Source organism: Brienomyrus brachyistius, chromosome 9 (genome assembly GCF_023856365.1).
Source record: "Brienomyrus brachyistius isolate T26 chromosome 9, BBRACH_0.4, whole genome shotgun sequence".
Taxonomy (NCBI): domain Eukaryota; kingdom Metazoa; phylum Chordata; class Actinopteri; order Osteoglossiformes; family Mormyridae; genus Brienomyrus; species Brienomyrus brachyistius.
In genome coordinates, this window is record NC_064541.1 from 11,356,901 (window position 1) to 11,370,118 (window position 13,218).

The 13,218-nt window shown below is 48.8% G+C and overlaps 1 protein-coding gene across 1 annotated transcript in view; it reads left to right on the plus strand.

Annotated features, from left to right (window-relative positions):
• washc5 (WASH complex subunit 5) overlaps nt 1-13,218 on the plus strand; it is a 108,548-nt gene that overhangs the window by 42,550 nt on the left and 52,780 nt on the right. The gene's annotated exons all lie outside the window — the stretch shown is intronic.

Here is a 13,218-nt window from a genome sequence, read left to right on the forward strand (position 1 = left end):
ACAAAGTTCTTCCTTCTGCGAGACAATTAACACTCCGCAGCCCTGTCGCTATGGAAAGAGTATGACGTGAGAGACCTGTGTAAACAAAAGAAGCTTCTGGAAATAATAGCTGGCATCTGTCTTTGATTCCTGTAATCGCTGGTGATTCGCGTACGATGGACCCATAGGTCCAACTTGCCCGGACGCTCCAGTCAGCTTGTCTGTTCCATGCTGTACCTCTCTGTGCCATGCTGTGCCTCTCTGTGCCATGCTGTACCTCCCTATGCCATGCCGTGCCTCTCTGATCCATGCTGTGCCTCTCTGTTCCATGTTGTGCCTCTCTGTGCCATGCTGTACCTCTCTGTGCCATGCCGTGCCTCTCTGTTCCATGTTGTGCGTCTCTCTGCCACACCGTGCCTCTCTGTTCCATGCTGTGCCTCTCTGTTCCATGCTGTGCCTCTCTGTGCCATGCTGTACCTCTCTGTGCCATGCTATACCTCTCTATGCCATGCTATACCTCTCTATGCCATGCCGTGCCTCTCTGTTCCATGCTGTACCTCTCTATGCCATGCCGTGCCTCTCTGTTCCATGTTGTGCCTCTCTATGCCACACCGTGCCTCTCTGTTCCATGCTGTGCCTCTCTGTTCCATGCTGTGCCTCTCTGTGCCATGCTGTACCTCTCTGTGCCATGCTATACCTCTCTATGCCATGCCGTGCCTCTCTGTTCCATGTTGTGCCTCTCTATGCCATACCGTGCCTCTCTGTTCCATGCTGTACCTCTCTGTGCCATGTTGTGCCTCTCTGTTCCATGTTGTGCCTCTCTGTGCCATGCTGTACCTCTCTGTGCCATGTTGTGCCTCTCTGTTCCATGCTGTACCTCTCTGTGCCATGCTGTACCTCTCTATGCCATGCTGTGCCTCTCTGTGCCATGCTGTACCTCTCTGTGCCATGCTGTACCTCTCTATGCCATGCTGTGCCTCTCTGTTCCGTGTTGTGCCTCTCTGTGCCATGCTGTACCTCTCTGTGCCATGTTGTGCCTCTCTGTTCCATGTTGTGCCTCTCTGTGCCATGCTGTACCTCTCTGTGCCATGTTGTGCCTCTCTGTTCCATGTTGTGCCTCTCTGTGCCATGCTGTACCTCTCTGTGCCATGCTGTGCCTCTCTGTTCCATGCTGTGCCTCTCTGTGCCATGCTGTACCTCTCTGTGCCATGCTGTGCCTCTCTGTTCCATGCTGTGCCTCTCTGTTCCATGCCGTACCTCTCTGTGCCATGCCGTGCCTCTCTGTTCCATGCCGTGCCTCTCTGTTCCATGCCGTGCCTCTCTGTGCCATGTTGTGCCTCTCTGTTCCATGTTGTGCCTCTCTGTTCCATGTTGTGCCTCTCTGTGCCATGTTTTGCCTCTCTGTGCCATGCTGTGCCTCTCTGCTCCATGTTGTGCCTCTCTGTGCCATGCTGTGCTGTGCCATCCTGGATACCAGTAGCTGCAGCACCCACAGGCACAGCTTAATTTCTTTGGCTTATCTCCTACTTGTTAGAACCGTTTGCCCAACACGAGACAAAGACGGTTAGAGCATCAAGCTGCACGACTCAGAACAGACCTCAAAAGATAAGACGCTAAAGCAGACATCTTACAAAGAGCGCACCCCATGGTTCTACGGAAGCTGAGAATATACAGCGATAAATAGTGATGCTTTGAGAAAAAAGCAGAGAGTTTGAGAACAGGAAGCCCGGAGGCTCGGATTATACCCTTTGGTACACTTCTACATCTCAGCTCACAGGAACGAGCTGGAAGAGGAGGACAGCAAGGACGTGGGGCAGTTCAGGCTTATCATGGAGGGACATTTATAAACATGACAGTAAAAGCCAAGGTTTTTTGGAAGATCAAGGATTTTGGTTTAAGTCCCCAGAGACCATTGAGCTGTACAGTGAGATATCCAGTCATGGAGATAGGAAGATATGTGTCACAAAGCTGCGAGCAAAACATTACTGAATTATTCCTAATTAATAACAGTTACAGTAGGGGTTTTGACACAGAAGTTGAAGAGCACAGATCAGGACAAGCAGCTTTAGCCAGGCGAGGTCTTTCCGAAGTACCCGTCTTGCTTGTTTATCTCTTTTATGTAACTGAGCTACACCAAACTCAAAGGTGAGCTGTACTTCCTGTCTAGCCGGACTTCACAGGAAGTGGGGAGGTAATGCCTTCCGGACAGAACATAAGAGACGTGCAGATCACCAGTCACGGAGGTAAGCGGAACGGGCGCCGAGGTCAAAGTCCTGACCTGTCCTGGGGGCCGACATGGGGAATTGGAGAAAATTCCCAGAAAAATGCAAACCTAGTTGTTTAGCAAACAAGGATACCAGCGATTCAGGCGTAAGTGGTCAGGCAGCTGGTGCCTCAATCCTGCGAAGATCCGTGTTCGCATCCCGCACATAATCAAGCTCATCCACTTATCGCACCACCAGGATTGGGAGTCTCGGCCTTCCTAGGAGCACGGAGTGTAGTGTTCCCTAATCCCAAGGCAAGTGCCGTGCTGTCTGGAGGATGATGTCAACATGAACCTTCAAATTAAGGAAAGATCACTGGAGGAGTCACGCTGTAAGGAACTCCCAGAAATTGGCAGTTCTGCACTATGAGCTGCGGTGGAATGACAAGGACTTCACTGTTCAGTGGGTTCATTCAAACATTACAGGGAAAAACACAAAGCGTGCCCAGATACAAACGTCATCAACTCACAAGATCTTTATCAATAATCTCAGAGCCACTGCCCTCAGGCCTACACACCCCCTCTCACTCGTAACTAAAAAGACTCACCCTCTTCCGGGTGACATAGCCATGAATCACATCACTTCCTGTCAATGTTATGGCGTACAGCTGGCTTGCTTTAAGTGAACAGCCTCAGGTCTGGCCTTCAGTCACAGACGCAGAGTACTTTGTAAAGCCAAACAAAGTGCATGCTGAGAATACAGTGAAATGCAGTGAAATGCAATGTTCTTTGAAGCACTGTTTGCATGCCGATGCGCTTGGTCTTCCGCCTGCGATATTACGGTGTATTGAAGGTACCCACGGAGTCTTAATTTTATCGGGAGTACTCACCCGGCCAGGCTGTTCTGGCTGCGTTGGCGGACACAGCGTGACGCGCACAAAGGGTGCTGCTCAATGCCAGCTGTGTGCCAACTCCACGGTGGCAGTAGCCGGGGTATCCACGGAAACGACAACCCCATCACCGTGTTCGGCTGTGCTTGATGAAACCCCTCATCCCTTGCATTAATGCGTGGGGGGGGAGGGGTAGACAACATTGGTGTTCAAAATGGTTTGAAAAGATTTGAAACAAGGTGCCATGTTCTGTCCAGAAATGTAGGACTGGTGCCAAATCAGATCGGGCAGGAGATGAAAGTGGTTAAATAGCCACACTGTTGCTGGTTCAAGTCCCAAAAGGGGGCCCTGCTGTTGAACCCTCAAGAGAGGTATTTAACCTGAAACACCTCAGGTGTTAAAATCCCAAATCCCAGAAGGTGTCTGGGACTCTCCGGATCTTCACGGGAGCAAGGCGGCATGTGATGGAGGCAGGGGAGGCTCTGCAGTGCTAGCCTTCGGTCCTCGACACTGAGGCAGCAGCTCTGCGTGAGCGCTATCCCGCTGAAGACCTGCAGGGGTCCTATTACCAAGGAAGCACCTCATACAAACATACAAATGTAAACCATCTGACTGCAGACGTGTGCTGGAGGTCATCAGTAAGCTGATTAACAAACCCCACTGGGGGGGGGGGTATTTTTAGCTACTCAGGTATATTACATTTATATAGCGCCCTCCCCAGCATGGCCTCCCCAAAGGCCACCTTAACTCTGCACATGGAACTCTTTGGTCTGGAATGTTGTCCTGCTGCTCATGGTCGTGGCGGCTTTAATGGCAGATGGGAGGGGCCCAGAGGGGGCCGTTTCACAGGGCCGCTCCCCCCGACAAGGTTGCAGTATTAGAACCACCCAAGTTGGCCTTCGATCAGCCTGTGCTGCACCTGCGACAGAAGGCTGTGCCATTTCTGGGGTGGAGGATTAGAGTGGCTGTTAATCCTGTAACCCAGGGTCATGTGGGGGGAGGGGGGGGGGTTAGTAAGAGGGGGGTGTGTTACAGTAGCCCGTCGTTGCTCGTCAAGGCTAATGAAGGGGAGATGGATATCATGAATGAAACATGGGACATGCTTTCATAAAAACTGCTCTCTAAATATAATTGTAATGAGACTTACATGCAATGTACAATGGGGTGGGGCTTGTGACGAGCGCCTTAGCGTGGCCCCTGTGTCAGGCTGTGAGCACCTTAGCGTGGCCCCTGCATCAGGCTGTGAGCGCCTTAGTGTGGCCCCTTCGTCAGACTGCGAGCACCTTAGTGTGGCCCCTGCGTCAGGCCGAGAGCGCCTTAGCGTGGCCCCTTCGTCAGACTGCGAGCACCTTAGTGTGGCCCCTGTGTCAGGCTATGAGCGCCTTAGCGTGGCCCCTGCGTCAGACTGCGAGCGCCTTAGCGTGGCCCCTTCATCAGGCTGTGAGCGCCTTAGCGTGGCCCCTGCGTCAGACTGCGAGCGCCTTAGCGTGGCCCCTGCATCAGGCTGTGAGCGCCTTAGTGTGGCCCCTTCGTCAGACTGCGAGCACCTTAGTGTGGCCCCTGTGTCAGGCTATGAGCGCCTTAGCGTGGCCCCTGTGTCAGGCTATGAGCGCCTTAGCGTGGCCCCTGCGTCAGGCTGTGAGCGCCTTAGCGTGGCCCCTGCGTCAGACTGTGAGCCCATGGCACATGCACCACTCAAAGCGGAGACAGAGAGGCAGACGAGAAACCGGCCGAAAATGATGCAGCCTGATGCAGGCTCTTTTCTTTAGCCTGTTATACATGGAGAGAGTGAAACGACAAACTTTGTGACTTAGGGCATGATCAAATTTTAAAGAAGCAGTAATGGGTCCTGGAAGTGAACCTGTCCCCATCCAGCTCTCTTATCGACTTTCGAAGGCCTCTGGTCCACACCTTCGACTCTGATCTCACAATGGCGGCTTCCAAAGGGAGACTGAGAGCTCACCCGCAGCTCGGGCAAATGATTAACCATCGTTTCTTCCTGGGTAGAGTGGCTCTCTTTGCTCATTCTGTTCACCTTTTTCCTGAAGGGTGGGGTTCAGGGATCCGGCTGCAGGACGTCCCACCTGCCTCTGGCCCCCTGTTTCCTCAGGTCCTGTCTGTCCACACTGACAGGCCCCTCACTTTGGACTCACTAACCCTAACGTGATCCCATAAGCGTTTACCTGTTACTCAGGTCTGAACAAGACACATTATATCAATAGCAGGTAGTCTCAGCCAATCAGCGCCTCATGGGGATTGAGAGTGGTTCCCTCATTTGACGGGCGCAGATGAGGACAAATCAGCATTCAGCAGCCAACATGCAGATACATTTGGAGCAGCTTGTCGAGCTCCTGTGCTCCTGTGTTCGCTCTCCCCAGAGGTCCCAGAGCAGACTAAGTGAGTGTTACTGGGAGTCACGCCACTCGCCTAAAAGCCAGTGCTGCTGTGGGCCTGCGCATGTTTGCCGCATCCCATGTGAAAAGCAAACATTGGGAATCAACAAACACAAACGACGGATATCCTGGAAGCCTCCCAAACTGATAGCGGAGCGGCCGGGAACAGGAGTCTATCTGGCAGCCATCCGACACTCGGGGGGGGGGGGGGTTAGGGTGGAGTAACATGCTTACAAACTCTGTAAACAAGCCTTTTCTTTATCGGGGGTTTATCTTTTGGGATGAAAAAAAAATCTTATGCAGAGTCGCATGGTTTTACTGGCATTTCTACTGGATGGGAAACTGAGCCCCGGGGACCTGAACTACTTCTTACCTACATCCAACCCTTGCCTCTAACTGTTCCCCCCCCCCAAATAAAAACTCACATTAGCACAGTGCCACACACAGCACGTGGGAACCTCTGAAAATCTCCTTTGGGGGGGGAAACTGGGGTATGTGGAGGACAGCATGTCTACGTGCAGCATGAGCACGTCCACTGTGTGCGTCTCCGGCCAGTCGCCTGCTGTGCCAGTAAAGGCCGGGTACTGGGGGACACTGGGCCGTGTCGCGCAGGCCACCCCATATTATTCTAATTAAAAAAGAATGAAGGTCAGATGTAGAAAGAAAAGTGGCTATTTGCATTTTGATATAAATCGGAGACCTTTAAGTTAATGACTGTTTTATGCTACAGATTTTAAAATGACTGCATTAGATTTTCATTCCAGGGGTCTCCTGCTTCGTCATGTACTGCCAGAATGTCAGTGTTGATGCACGTTGGTGACAAAAAGTGACCCGTGGACTGTGGTCTGCTACACAAAAAGGTGGTGGTGGTGGTGGTGGTGGTGGTGGGGGGGGTGGTCCAGGTCCTGACGAAGATGTGTGTGTGTGGGGGGGTCCTGTATGATGACACTTGATGAAAATGGTGGTTTGGCCATCAGAGAAACCTTTTGCAACAAGTAATATTACAAAAATCAACATGTTTCTGCTGTTTAAATACATAAACACACAAACAACTGCACTCTGTGGTTAGTATATGCAGACTACAGTATTCCAGATCACTTACCTTTTAATTTCCACCAGAGTGGAGAGTTTGGGTGGGGTCATCAAAACTGAAAAAAGAGCAAGACAGGGATTCTCAAAGGAGGAGGGGGGGGTGGATTCTTTTAAAATTGTTCTAAGGCAAGAACGTGACCTTGTAGGGTTTCTCAGGGGAGGGGGCTTGGCAGGAAGGGGGGGGGGGGGGGTTGGCCACTGAACAAAGAAACAAAGACTTTGATAAGGCTGAATTGTGAAAAGGCACCCCCTCCCCTGCTACCAGTACCCCCCCAGACCCACTACACCATGGCATCACCTTCAACTCCATGCCAGGGGGAGGGCAATAAGGAGGACCACTTCATAACCTTAATGTCTTTGAATCAGACAGATTTTATTAAAATGCTTTGTTTAAATAACTCTGCAGAGGGGCTAGATAGCTGAATGACTTCCTGTTCTTCTGATGTGTCCGGTCACTTCCTCCCTAACGTCACCACTTCCTGGGTCCCACCCTCCTATTGTTGAGTGACATGGAGTCTAAAGGACGGGGAATCATAACAAACAAGCACAGAAATAACAAGGCGAGGTTTAACTGTAGCTCGCCACTCCCATCAGCCATTAAGAACACAGGCAATCCAGTCTGAATGACTCAGGAGAAGAGCAGGTCCCACTGTGACGGACATGCTGGGGCGTTTTCGCCTCTGCAGTATGATTGCCCTCATCCGTTTCTCCTTCATTCCCAGTCTGCCTTGAACCGAATCAATCTCGGCAGCAGAATGCATCTCAAATTCACATATTTTAAATAATAACCCCTCCAACTAAGAAACAATTTTCAGCAATTTAGTAGGAGAGTCGTTTCATGAAAGACAGATCATGACCACAATATTTTATGCTTGTCTGACAGCAGTTAACTGTTTTCCCTTTTCCCTTCTTCATGTGACTTGGCTTGTTTTCTCGGGGTCACAAACATATTTTCGTTGAAGCCGAATTTGACCAGGGAGTGGGGGACAGTTGCTGGGTCATGGGTATGTAATAATACTATGCAATTAGACGTAATTTTAGTGCTGCACTGCGCAGCAGTAAACAATGAATCACAGGGGCTGTCTTTTAGGTCATCAGACGCGCTGGCTGTCCTTGGACTGTGTCAGCACCATGCTGGCTCCATGACTGTCTCCAGAGGTGAGGGATGTTGGCATGACTTCAGCATGGTGTGTGCTCCTCGGGGCTGCCTCTGGGCACACCACCTACCAAAATCGCCCGATCCTTACATCTCCACCCGTTTTGCTTCCTCCACCTTGATTCTGTAGTGGCTGCATATAACCATGTGTCAGATTGCTGTGGGAAGGTTCCGGAAGGCTATGCCAGGGCGGAGGCTGAGTACGTTCAGCTGTTGTCTCGTAGAAAAAGTAGCGATCACTGCAAATACAGAGAGTGTTTCCAGAGACCACATTAATAAGCAGCATTCCTACAAAAGGAAGAGAAAGTGAAAAAGGGCTTCATTTCCTGCAGACTGGAATACTTCATGGAACGGTGTCTGAGGAGGTCCAACAGCGACACCGAGGGATCCTGGATGGTGACCTCAATATCCCAAAAGCTTCTCAGATTCTTAAGCAGAAGTCAACACATGGAATCATAAATATATACATATATAACCTTTATATATAAAACCTTCGGTTGTGTATTAATCCACTGTAATGTTTTTGAAAATATTGAATATATTCGGCATCCATTTTGCATAGGGTTGTTGTGTTGTGTGTCTAAATGGCGGCCAACTTAACCAAAGGGAGGGAAGAGTTTGATATTGGGGGAAACACAGCTTTATAATTTCAATGTAAAGGTCTATTATTTTGGGGGGGGAGAGCGGATAAATGTATCCAAAAGAAATATTTGGAAGGTGCATGTCATCCCTGTCGCTACTGGTTGCTATGCACCTGAGTTTTCAGGTCTGAACAAGACACATTATATCAACAGCAGGTAGTCTCAGCCAATCAGCGCCTCATGGGGACTGAAAGCGGTTCCCTCATTTGACGGGCGCAGATGAGGACAAATCAGCATTCAAAACAATGAGTTTTCCAGAGAGACAGCTTTCCAAAATATTTTACCTATGCATGAAACTGGGGCTCTCAGGAGGACAACAGCCATAAGCATTATCAAACAGATCAGTTACTTCCAATGATTTTGTCAAGCCTTCCAACATTATCCGACTCATTCTGTAGGTTCACTGTCTCATCATCGTGGACACGCTGCTGCAGTCACACGTCCCCGAATGTGGGGCTAATTGAGCGGGAAGGGAGGGTCCTGGCACGCCATGCAGTCACAGCACGCACAGAAAATCCGCACATGCTCTGTTTGCATTTCAGTCGCCAGATATTACCGTGCCTACAGGTTCTTTTTAATGAGAATCTGCTGAGCTTTGATTGGCCCAGCAGGTACCTGGCGTCCAGTGCTCACAACTACCTCGTTGTAGAGGCATCGGGAAGCGATTCTGGGATTTTCCGGGGCTGGGATGACTGAGCAAATGGCGCTGGCAACAGAAGATGGGGATGTGCCCTCGGGGCTGCCTGGGGCGCACAGTGACACGGGGCAGTGCATCGACACCGCAGTGAAGCCTGGCCTTGTTGGGTGACTCCAGCAATTTTTCCCGTGCAGGTGGCCAGCGCATCGTAAGCGATGCCCAAATGGACAGTATCACACACATTTATGTTACGTAGCTCACCGAAATGGTGTCCTTGGTGTGTTTGTATGTATGTATGGGTGAGCAGAGCTTCTGGGCATTCATGTCAGTTAACAGTATCATAAACATCATTCATTCTGGAGATTTCAATAACAGGGAGAGAAGTGTGCAAATTAAGCCCGAGGTGGGGATAGACTCTGGGTCGATTCCCTTCCCACAATGTGGCAACGACGGCAGACAGGCGTGAGAGCCGGTTAATTCCGCACAAGAGCCTGAGAGAGGATCATCCCCATTCTTTCCAGTTGAACCGAGGGCACCCGAGGCGAATGCCCATTCAAAAGGGCTGTTCGGGCGTTCATCCGCCGCCGAGTGAGAGACAGCAGAACATTAAGGGAATAATTTGCTGTATTATGCCCCCGTTTGCTTTCATCACAAAGCTCGAGTGTGTGAAGGGGGAGGCGCATTTTCCAATTAGCATAATTTGATTCAGTAGGTCTTTTTACTCCCATAAAACATCCCCAATTAGTCGTTTGAAGTCCAACAGAGATCCAGCCAGAGACAAGCTGGGAAAGCTGTGAATCAGTCCAAAAGGATGGGGGGGGGGGGGGGCGCTGCAGGTATCTGGTACCTGGGACAGTTTTATTATTTAGGTACTGGAACAGAATACAGGAGATTTAGGGAAATGTGACATTGCCTAAGGACACGGTGACTGGCTATATGTAGTTAGACAGTGCAGAAGAAGGCGTCGGAAACCACATCTGTATGCAAATGAGTACAACAGTCAGTTTGAGTAAGACCTGCAGAAAGAGGAAATATTGGTCTCTGTGGGGAAGTTTGCATGGGAAATAAATTACCTTTCTGCAAATGTGTATTCTGGCTCTCACAGATTGGCTGTCAGGCAGGCAGAGCGGGACAAGAGATGAAGGCTCCAGATCGGGGGGGGGGGGGGGGGGAGGGTTGGGGCGCTGGTGATGGGCTGTCCTAAGATCGGTTCTCCATCACCAGAGTTACACAGGAGCCGTCCCGTTCCAAAAGCTGCTTTCATACAAGGATGGAATTGAAGACAACAAAAAAAGACCTGGCAGTTCCTCTAGAGAATTCTCCAGACTTTCATTGACCCAGTTCAGTGACATACTGGGAAAGTAACAACCAGTACTGGCTAATCTATTGTGATTATGAGCCAATGTAAATAGTATTTCTTTGTCTAGCAGTATCAAACCAATGTTCCCCACTTTTAATTCAAAACACCTAGAATATTTAACACAGTGTATTATAAGCCATTGACTAGACAAATTGTTGTTATTATTGATATACACAGACAGAGAGGGTCAAACCCCAAACATCATGCTCAGCAGAACATGCTGAGATCTTAATTAACTATAAAGTTTTGGCTTTGACTGACCTTCCTGTCCTTTTTGTGGTGAACATAATTGGTTAATTTGTTATTAGAAATAATCACAGTATCACTTCGCACAAAACAATGTCCTTCTTTTCTGATTTCTTCAGAAAACTAGAATAAATTATTGTTGAGCAAGTATTGATTAATCAATTATTTAAAGCAACTTAATTGCATGAGGGGTAAGAATGAAAGAATTCAAGTAATTATTAATTGATCAAAATATGAATCATTGATTATTGTTCTTTCAAGTGAATTTTCAAGGGTGAAAAGTTTTTTTTTGTCAATTTATGATTCACCTTCATATCGCTTGATTCAACACAGCAAATGTACATGGAATCCTCAATAGGGGCCTTTTGTTGGAAGCTTGACTGGTTAAAAGCATGATTGGAGCTGGAACCAGTACAGCCAGTGGGTCACAGGGGTTTGAGTTGGTCGCTGCTGAGATGCAACAAGGTAACAACCTAAAAGCGTGACTAAACAATCCAGATGTCTGAAGCTGGTTAGCAAGTCTGTACCACCAGTCAGCTGCCCTTTCTGACACTTGGAAAATATACATTACATTCCACCAATGAAAAACAGCCAGATCTCTCCATTAGTGCATGATGTCAGCCATGTGAATGTTCTATCAATTCCCTACCTTCATTCTTAGTGTTATAGGCAGTAGATGTCAGGCCATCACAGCAGTGACACAGGGCAGCTATGAGCTAAAAAGCACATGCCATTTGGCCTTTGGAAATCACTACAGAAATCTGGCCACTAAACTAGCAGCTTCTATTGTTCTGATATGTTCAAACGATGTCATGTGATATGATTAACGCTTCATAAGAGCACAGACTGTCGAGTGGAACCTGGAAGGGCCCGATGTGTCATGCAGAGCAAACAGCAAGCTGGTTGCTTCGCAGCAGAGAGTTAGGCCACTAAATATTTCTTTGCTAGCTTATTTTTTTCAACCAGGATCTGTCGACACTTGCCGAGGAGCAGCATCAGAACATGGTGTGAGCAGAGACCCTCTGGATTTGGAATGACAATTCTACCAACAGCTGGAGGGAGCCTTAAACCTCCAACACGATGAAGGGAACCCAAAGAGGAGAAACTCAGAGGCATGAACCTCAGCCTCTCGAGGCCCTTCAGTAAAGATCTCCGTGGTGACCATGGAATGCAAGCTTGCCATAGGACCATCTTCAAGGTACAACAGTATACCATAAGCTGAAGTAAACCACCCAGCTGTTTGATGGTCCTTCAGGAAGCATTTCCGTCTGTGGTGTTCATCTTCATCGCAAAAGGAACCTTTCATTGGGGCAACAAACGTCAGAAAATAGAACAGACCTGAACGTCCTCCACCAGCTCTTAAAAAACCTGATTTAGTAGCATTACCAGCAGGTTAGCCATTGTGTGCAGTAAATTTGCATATCAATGGAAACAAATGCATTAAACTGCATACAAAGAATATTAACACATAATATGGGAGTGCTGTAGGTTTGTGTAGCAGCATAAACTATAAAACACACTAAAAATGCTACTGTACAATATATGGATGTATAAAATAAGTATGAATAAATACCTAAGACATTGTTTCTCCATCACCTTCCTCGAAATTAAAAATTTTCCCAATGTTGGCATTTTATGACAAACCCTGACTTTTTTCTAATTTACAAATGTACAGATCTGATTGCATGTTTGATCGGTTTATTGGGTGAAAGTTAAATTATTTACTAGTTGTAATTACTGCCCAGTTCGAGTCTCCGCTTAAGCCACATGTGTGTGGAGTTCTCACATGCATGTTCTCCCCATGTCGATGTGGGGTTTCCTCCGGGTACTCCGGTTTCCCCCCCACAGTCCAAAAAACATGCTGAGGCTAATTGGACTTGCTAAATTGCCCGTAGGTGTGCGTGGGCGTGTGAGAGTGAATGGTGTGTGAGTGTGCCCTGCGGTGGGCTGGCCCCCCATCCTGGGTTGTTCCCTGCCTCGTGCCCATTGCTTCTGGGATAGGCTCCGGACCCCCCGCAACCCAGTAGGATAAGCGGTTTGGAAAATGGATGGATGGATGGAATTACTGCCCACTGCACTTCTGGACGCCTTTCCGTGACACGTTGATAGCCCTTCTGTGATTGCCCCAAAGTCTCTCACTAGAACAGGCGCTTCAGCTGAACTATCCACTTCCACAAATTGCCTTCCTGTGTTTGTGGGGCTTTGACTTGAAGCCCAAGCCAGGAAACACGCGGCGGTGTAGGTGGGGTCCACCATCGACGGAACACCAGTGCTCTGTAGGACTCTCATGCATGTCCGCCCACACAAACACCATGTCAAATGAGCTGCACGTCTCAGGACGGTGGGAGGAAACCAAATCGCCCAGAGGGGACTTTTCTGGGGAGGACAAGAAAGCCCAAGATGACAGGCTGGCACAGAAGACCACCAAAAAAAGTGACATGCAGGAAATTCCTCAATCATCTCACACAGGGGAAACGGCAGAGGCCACAGCTTGCCTGGACTGGTTCAGACTTGCCTTGTATCTCCTGACAACTCAACCGTAGCTCCATTCAGCCTGGATGCTAATGGATCTGATCAAAGCATCATTTTAATTCAAGATGGTTTTTTTTTTTAAACTGCTT